This window comes from Phyllostomus hastatus, unplaced genomic scaffold (genome assembly GCF_019186645.2).
Source record: "Phyllostomus hastatus isolate PE091 unplaced genomic scaffold, TTU_PhHast_1.1 phas_contig_1896, whole genome shotgun sequence".
Lineage (NCBI taxonomy): Eukaryota > Metazoa > Chordata > Mammalia > Chiroptera > Phyllostomidae > Phyllostomus > Phyllostomus hastatus.
The window spans coordinates 30806-37449 of record NW_025333695.1 but is presented as its reverse complement, the minus strand read 5'-3'; the positions used below and the strand labels follow the sequence as shown (position 1 = coordinate 37449).

General features: G+C 44.5%; 1 non-coding gene across 1 annotated transcript; it reads right to left on the bottom strand.

Annotated features, from left to right (window-relative positions):
• Positions 1-6186: 6186 nt before the first annotated feature.
• On the bottom strand, positions 6187-6292 carry LOC123815515. Its single transcript, XR_006785130.1, has one exon. It is a non-coding gene; the product is annotated as a U6 spliceosomal RNA (small nuclear RNA).
• Positions 6293-6644: the final 352 nt, after the last annotated feature.

Genomic DNA, 6644 nt, shown 5'->3' with positions numbered 1-6644 from the left:
GAGGGGTCTGAGAAGGAATAGTGCCTCTAGCTCTGCTCTCAGCTGGCTTTCAGTCACTTCCCCTGCTACCCACAAGCAAACTGGGCCCTTCTGGTGCTGATTCCTGCGGGGGTGTGTGTGTGTACATTCTAGAACCCTGTGGGTCTCTCCAGTGAACTCTCCTGTGAGGCTGGGAGTTTCTGCCACCACCACAGCCCCCACAAGTGTTTTCAGTCAGAGGTATTTGAAGCTGTATTTCCCGTGCAGTGGAGCCCTGGTTTGTGTGGTTAGTCTTGTACCCCAGTAGTTCCTCCTGGCTTATCCACATTCAAATGTGGGAAATTCAGTCCGCCAGCCAGTGTCTTGCCCACCCCAGTCCACTGTGGCTTTGCAATGTGTCCTCTCAGCATTGGCTGCCCCGCTCAGCCCCTCCTACCAGTCTGGATGAATGCTTCTTCTTTAACTCCTTGGTTGTAGGACTTCTATGCAGTTAGAATTTCTGGCAGTTCTGGTTATTTTTTGTTTTTAAATTTGTTGTTGTCCTTCTTTTGGTTGTGCATGGGGGCAAAGTGTATGTACCTACACCTCTGTCTGGGCTGGAAGGAACTTTATGTATTGAAACTAAAGAACAAAATAAATACAACAGAAGCATTTAATACCAATGTTGGGAACCACCCTTCCTGGTATGATAAGCTATAAGCCCCACCAAGGCAAAGGCTGAGGGAGCGACCTTGGACCATGAGCCTCCAAGGAGACAAAAGATGATCTCTCTGGGAGGAGAGCCACTTCTGCTCTTTTTACTTCACCCTGCCTAGCCTCGAATGCTGGGTCGGTCAGCCAATGATAGGTAAGATTACCCAAGGGGGATCGATCTAAGACAGGCACGATCACATGGGAGGCCCCCAAGGAAGGACTTTGGGGGCTAAAGGAAAAGGGGGTGATGGACCCCGCCCCTTGGCTTTGACAAAACCTGATTCCTCATTGTCTGCAAGAAAATCTCCTAATCTCTTGGCTGCCTTCCTTCCCTTGCTCCACCTAAGCATGAAACAATGACAGAGTGTGGTGCAGCCCTGTGTTGGAAAGGACGGGTTCCCCGGGCAATCAGGCCTAGGAAAGAATATGTAAAATCCTGTGAAACCTGCTTTGTTTAGAATTCTCTTCTGCAGACTGGTACAACCACTATGGAAAGCAGTATGTAACTTCCTCAGAAAATTAAAAATGGCTCTGCCTTTTGACTCAGCAATTCCACTGCTGGGACTATATCCTGAGAACACTAAAACACCAGTACAAAAGAACCTTTGCACCCCGATTTTCATACCAGCGTAATTTACAATAGGTAGGTGCTGGAAGCAACCTAGATGCCTATTGATAAATGAATGGATCCAAAAACTATGGTACATTTACACAATGGAATTCTATGCAGCAGAAAGAAAGAAGGAGCTCCTACCCTTTGCAACAGCTTGGATGGAGCTGGAAAGCATTATGGTAAGTGAAATAAGGCAGGTGTTGAAAGACAAATACCATATGATCTCACCTTTAAGAGGAACCTAAACAACAAAAGAAAGAAACAAGAAAAATATAAACAAAGACACTGAAATAGAGAACAGGTTGATGCTGATCACAGGGGAAAGAAGAAGGATTTTCAGGGGGGAATGGGTAGGGTTTACTGGAACACATTTAAAGGACATATGGATAAAATCTAGGTGGAGGGTGGTTTTAGGAGGGAAGTGGGGAGGGTTGGGTGGGTCGGCTGGAATGGGAGTAAAAGGGAGAAAACTGTACTTGAACAATGACTAAAAAAACAAAACAAAACAAGAATTCTCTCAATGAAATGGTAAGGGTCCAAGCCTGATGTAAGTTTGTTCCTCAAAGTTTTATAGCTCTTTAGCTATCTGAATTGGACTCAGAATAGGCCTTCAGATTTCTTTGTTATCTATTGTTTGATCCTTACTTCCTGGCAATGATTAATGAGCTTTACCTGAATTCCTGTGTAAATGAACCCAATAAAAGCCTGCTCGGGCGGGAGAAGAGGAAGCTCTCTACTAGAGAGAGTAGCCGTTTCGTCCTTATTTCCCCTCAGGACTCGGTTGTCTCTGTTTGTTTTTCTCCTGTTTCGACGAGCATCCACAGCTGTGACGGATACCGCTGGCTGGGTATCCTCCACATACCAACTGTAATTAGCAACTAAAAAATTATTAACCTGGGCTCCTGAATCTGTTAAGGAGATTTTCACTTTGAAGACAAAGAGAGTAACTGCTTTTTATAATGGGAAATCAACTCTTCCAACCCGCTCCCTTCCCCCCTCCTTCAGCAATGCCAGCTGGTGCTATGTGTATGAAACAGAGGGTACGTTCCATCCCTCAGCTCTCTCCCCTCTCATCCTTCTTTCCCATCTCTCTTTTGCCTCCCCCTTTCTCTCTCTTTTCTTTCTACTGTCTCTTCACATCTGCTCTCTTTGCTCTGCGCTCTCTTTGCTTTTTTTAAATATATTTCATTGATCATGCTATTACAGTTGTCCCATTTCCCCCTTTCACTCCCCTTCACCCTGCACACCCTCTCCCACTCACATCCCCCATTTTAGTTCATGTCCATGTGTCATATTTATAAGTTCTTTAGCTTCTACATTTCTTATACTATTCTTACCCTCCCCGTATCTATTTTCAACCTACTATCTATGCTACTTATTCTTTGTACCTTTTCCCCCTCCCTTCTCCTCCCAATCCCCTGTTGCTAACCCTCTGTGTCATGTCCATTTCTGTGGCTCTGTTACTGTTCTAGTTGTTTCCTTAGTTTCTTTTGGTTTTGCTTTAGGTGTGGTTGTTAATAATTGTTAGTTTGCTGTCCTTTTACTATACATGTTTTTTTATCTTCTTTTTCTTAGATAAGTCCCTTTAACATTTCATAAAATAAGGGCTTGGTGATGATGAACTCCTTCAACTTGACCTTTTCTGAGAAGCACTTTATCTGCCCTTCCATTCTAAATGAAAGCTTTGCTGAATAGAGCAATCTTGGATGTAGGTCCTTGGGTTTCATGACTTGGAATACTTCTTTCCAGCCCCTTCTTGCCTGTAAGGTCTCTTTTGAGAAATCAGCTGACAGTCTCATGGGAACTCTTTTGTAGGTTACTGTCTCCTTGTGTCTTGCTGCTTCTAGGATTCTCTTCTTCATTTTTATCTTGGCTAATGTAATTATGATATGCCTTTGTGTGTTCCTCCTTGGGTCCAACTTCTTTGGGACTCTCTGAGCTTTCTGGGTTTCCTGAAAGTCTATCTCCTTTGCCAGAACAGGAAAGTTCTCCTTTATTATTTCTTCAAATAAGTGTTCCACTGGTTGCTCTTCCTCTTCTCCTTCTGGTACCCCTACAATTCGAATATTGGATTGTTGAAAGATGACCTGGAGCTTCCCAAGCCTCCCCTCATTTTTTGAATTCTTATTTCTTTATTCTTTTTTGGTTGTATATTTCTTTCTTTCTTCTCGTCCACTCCACTGATGTGAGATCCAGCTTTCATTCCATCATTATTGGTTCCCTGTGCATTTTTCTTCATTTCACTTATTGTAGCCTTCATTTGTTCATTTAATTTTTGACCAAAATCAACCAATTCTGTGAGCATTCTGATTACCAGTGCTTTGAACTGTGTATCTGATAGGTTGGCTATCTCTCAGTCACTTAAAAAAACTGGTTGCTGGACTTTCAATTTTGTTTGAGCCATCTTCCCCCCACCCCCTTTGGTCTGGTTGTGACTGTTATGTATCAGGGGAAGAGCCTTAGTTGTTCAACAGGGTGGGGCACCCCAGTTGCTGGGTTGTGATGCTGTATCTGGTGGTGGGGTCAGAGAGGGAACAATGGTGCTTGCTCCACTTTCCATAGGGCCTCAGTCCATTCCGCTGCTTCCCGTGAGCAAACTGGACTCCTCAGGTGTCAATTCCCGTGTGGGTGGGCTTTTACACACTGTGGGACCCTCCAAGGACCTCTACTGTGAAGCTGGGGGTCTCTACCTGCACCTCAACCCCCACAGGTGTTTTCAGTCTGTGCTCCGAGGGTCTGTTTCCCAGTGCTGTGATTTTGGGTTGCGAGCAGTGCCTTGCTTCACAATCGCCACCTCGCTGGTTCTGCCGGTTGCCACCTCTTGTCCGGATTGTGTCAGCTGCAGCTTGCGTACCCAGGGTCCACCCACTGAGGTCTTTCATGCCTCAGATGCCTTAGGCACCCGGTCCCAACATTCTCTGCTCTCTGCACCGGGATCTGCGCCCAGCTGACCCATTCTGCCCGTCCTACCGATTTGGATGAACGTGTCTATTTTAACTTCTTCGCTGTCCAGCTTCCATTCAGATCAAGTTTCTGTCAGTTGTGGTTGTTATTTTATTTCTAAGTTGTTGTTGTCTCTACCTTGGTTGTGCGACAAGGCACAGTGTGTGTATGTATGCCTTCATCTTGGTCAGAAGTTGGCTCGATCTTACTGTAAGCTAAAAACTACTACAATTACATGCATTCCCCTTTGTAGTAGTAAATAGAATTATGCTTAAAACAAGCATTATCTTACATTTGCATTCACTCCATAAATGAGTAATACATTTGCTGTAGTTAGTTAGGGCTGCTTTAGGTCAACTTCAGTTACCTGAAGAAGACAGGAGTCTAAAAGTTGTATTGTCTGTGACTTCATGCATTTTATGATTGAAATTATTAGTGTAAAAAAAAACTAAGCAGCATGTGACTTGATGTACAATATCCCTGTGGCCAGAATATATCAACTTCATCACATTGAAAAAAACACATAAAATTGTTCAGTTCATAATTTACTCTTGCATTTTCACTCTATGGATTTCTCCTAAAAGCATAAAATGTAAAAATGGTTACATAATATGGTTAATAGGACTTACATATTTTATAACCATTTGTAAAAATCAGTTCTCTGTTCAATGCATTTGCGTGGGTGAAACATTTGCAAAGGTGATTATCAGATAAGACCATTTTTCTAAACTACCTCATGCATAGCAGGGATCAGAATAAATGGAGGCGATCGGTCCTTTGTTAAGAAGAAATGAGAGACCGGGGACTAAACATAATAGCCTTTGACTAGCGAGGCCCAGGAGGGGCCAAGGACCTAGCAGGCTGTTGCTTCAAAGGACACCTTAGAGGGTGCACTGTCTTCCAGGCCTGCCTGGCTGACCAAGTCAGGGCAGGAAAACCTACCTGGGGCCCTACCCTTCAGTAGGCACATGGAGCCCAGCGTGTACCAACAAACTATTCATTCCTTTCAAGAAGAGAAAATGCGTATTTTTCATTTTTGGTCAGTTTGGATCAAATCCACAGTATAAATGCCGAAGAACACTTTTGAAGGCAGTTCTCTGTCCCCCGGGATCTCCCTAGGGGAGGGTTTCTTTATACCCTCAGAGCAAGAGAGCAGTGGTAGCCGTGGTGCCATGCGGCCAGCTGCAAGACAGTGTTGGACGGTTCCAGGGTCATTCCAGGCACAGAGGAGTGGCCATACCCGCTGGGGTCACCCACATTTCAGCATCTTTTCCTGTTTTAGACTTCTTCCTCCTCCTGAAGTAGGCGGAGAGATAGGGTGAATTCCTTAATGAGGCAAGATCTTCTTTGGGCCAATTGGGACTCCAGTCATTTATCCAGATTCTCTCTTCCTTCCTTTCTCCTCCTCCCCCTTTCTTTTCTTGGCCAACCAATGCCTCGCTACTTACTCCATGCCATTTGTTTTAGGTCCAGACTTTAAAAGCAAGTATTTTATTTAATTTCTTAGCTCCTGTTATAAACTGAGGAACACCCAATGTGAAGACCACTGAACACTGTATGGATGCTCTCCCCCATTCACACATTGAAGTCCTAACCCCAAAACCTGAGAATGTACCCATATCTGGAGATTGGGCTTTTAAAAAGGTGATTAAGATTAAATGAATTCATTGGGCAGGGGGCCCTCATCTACTGACTGGTGTCCTTATGGAAAGAAATTAGGACACAGACAGATACAGAAGAAAGACCGTCTGTGGACACAGTGAGAGGGCAGGTCTCTTACAAATCAAGGAGAAGACCCTGCAAAGAAATGACGCCGTTGACACCTTGACCTTGAACTTCCAACCCTCAGAGATTGGGACAATACTTTTCTGTTGTTTAAGCTACGTAGTCTGTGGTACTTTGTTACAGCAGACGTAGCAAACTAATACATCCCATTAGCTTCTTTTCTTTCCTTTTTTTAAACTATAGGACACTTCAGGAATTTGTGCCTCCTCTTTGTACGGGGCTCATGCTAATCTTATCTGTGTAGCTGTAATTTTAGTATATGTGCTGCCCAAGGAACACTGCCCTTCCAGTCTTTAACCTCCAAAGTTACTGAAGTTCTTTGTGAAAGTGGGCATTCCTGGATTTCGGACACGCTCACTGCAGCATTGCCCGAGTCCACTGCTGCAGCAGTGAGTGCCTTCCTTTGACCGAATGTGAGAGGCAGCGACTCCCCATATCACTGAACAGCTCCGCGGCACTCCCAGCCGCTACCGCACACGGATTCCTGTTACTCTTTCATGTCACTGCTTACACACGCGTGATCAGAAAATGGAGCAAACTTAAAAACAGTGCTGTGTCGGGTGGGGAGGAAAGAAGAATGTGACCAAGGAGATTCTGTCACTGTCCTACTGGCAAAATGTTCCTTCCCTCC